The sequence below is a fragment of the Aplysia californica genome, unplaced genomic scaffold, assembly GCF_000002075.1.
Source record: "Aplysia californica isolate F4 #8 unplaced genomic scaffold, AplCal3.0 scaffold00461, whole genome shotgun sequence".
NCBI lineage: Eukaryota > Metazoa > Mollusca > Gastropoda > Aplysiida > Aplysiidae > Aplysia > Aplysia californica.
The window spans coordinates 113841-116190 of NW_004797731.1; positions in this window are offsets into that span (position 1 = coordinate 113841).

Below are 2350 nucleotides of genomic sequence, written 5' to 3' on the forward strand. Positions count from 1 at the left end.
AGAGAGAGAGAGAGAGAGAGAGAGAGAGAGAGAGAGAGAAGTGGGACGTAGGTAAATATTGGGACGAGGTCGGAAACATTATGAACAGGCGATCAAAAGGAGGGTACTTCGTACCACTTTTGATTGTGTATAAAATCTAGTTTCTTAAATGAGTCTTTACGCTTCATCTTTCACATAACCAGTTTAGTACTCTGAAAGTTAGCCTTGTCATAAGAATAACATTTCGATTCTTCAGCTAGATCGAGATCTAGTGACCACAACACCCACGCGTAACCCCCCAGAAAATTCGGATTTTCCCCCGACCACGAGGCGGATTAAAATTAAATTTTTTTTTTTTAATGTAGTTTAGGACTGTATTATATAAAACCACATCAACATTAATTTAATTATTGTCACACAAAAAAAGAGGTACCTTTAACTCAAAATCAGAAAAAATTAAGCCATCGGCATTGTCAACTCGCTGCTGTTGCGAGGACAAACAACGTGAGCAGAAGGACCCGTCAGCACACTGAGATAACGGTAGACCACGTTGTGACTTGACCTTATCAAGACCGACCCAGAACTGGCGGCTCAAGGGTAACAATGCCAGCTCAAGGCCGACAGGTGAGGACAGTGAACCTGAGAAATCGTTTCAGGACAACTGATCAAAACTCAAGGCAATTTTCTGGACTTTTACTTGTCAGCGACATACTGTTCGTCGCAGACTGAGGAAATTCAACATAGAAGTTAGGATGCCTACACATAGACTGCGTTAACAACTGAAAAACCGTCCGTCAGGCTAGGATACACTGGTCACAGCTACACCGCTGGTGGACCTTCAAGGACATTGGGACACTGTCACCTTCTTGGACGATTCTCAATTCCAATTTGAACGCCACGATGAGAGTATAAAAGTGTACAGAAGACCCCATGAGCACTGTCTGCCATGTCTTCAACTACACAATCAGCCCATTACATACCACCATGACAATGCGCCCGTACACCGTGCAGTCCACCCGGAATTATTAACCTTCGATCCCAAAAATCCAGAATAATGTCACTGTAATGGATCCATAGCCTATCATTTCACCAATTGAGCACCTAAGGGACAGGATTAATTTTGTTGCTCGTGACATAAATCGCGGCCTCAGAACCACCCCCCCCCCAACTGCAGTAAGCCCTCAACAATGACTGAAACTACTTTTTGCAGCAAGACTTGTGTACCCTATGTGCAGGAAATGGATTGCTGCGTGCTGATGTGTGGCTTTTGGATGTTACCCTTGTTGTCAAACTCTGTTCTCGAAAAAAAAACTTTCTGCTGAAAAACAATCCTTTCAACTTGATTCATTTATCAAATACTTTATATTTCAAATTAGTTTTCGAAAGAATCTTTATTTTCCTACAGGAAAGACGAACCTATCAAACATGTTGGGTGGTACCAGAGAGGGTTTACAGTCTGGTGGTACCTTTTTTTAATGCTAGTAAATTTTTGTGGACAAAAAATTGACCGTACCGTAATGAATAATTAGTGTTCTGGTGCGGAGGAATCAAGCACATGTCATTTTTTTTAGCATAATGTTAATAGTATTATCTTAAAGCCTGTCCAGTTATCTTTTGGATATTTGTCATTGGGGGTCGCCTGGTGTCAGAAGTAAAACTAACGAGACAATTATGGTCGCCAAAGTTTGGTAACTAACAAAGCTTGAATGTCTTTGGAACTTTCAAATATATATTTTTTGTTCTTTAGATCAACGTTTCCCAGTAAAATCCATACAGATAAGTGCTTTTGAATCTTAAAAAAAAATGTTGAGACAAAAAAAAAAGAACATTCGACAAAATATGTCCAAAATGCCAGAAAATGGCCGGTTTCTTTACTTAAATTGATTTGACGTGCGCCCGATTTCACCATGATGGCTCACACATACTATATCCTACTACTTATCACTAAACCTTTTGATTGCTTTTCCATCCCCTCAGCTTCTTATTTCCGTTTTCAAGTTCCACAGACCCCCTAGTTTCGCAACTTTTTTTTTCAACACTAGTTCCTGTCTGTCTGCATCGAAAGTGAGGAACTTCAGATGGAGGTATGTTTTTATTTAGTCATATACCAACTGTCTTAGATACTCATATTGGACAGGCTGAGCACTATCTCATAAAGAAAATGCAGAATCAAACTTGGTGTCTACCCATGGCAAGGAGAATAGGGACACAGTGTACCACTTTACCCCACTAGTGTCCCAGTTTTCCCCTCTGCAGAGAGATCAACTTGTCAAGTGCAACATTATCACATCGGAATGTAACATGGTACAATCAAAGTACAATAATATGGTTCTCTCTCTACATAAAAATAAAGTATTATTTTTAAAAAATA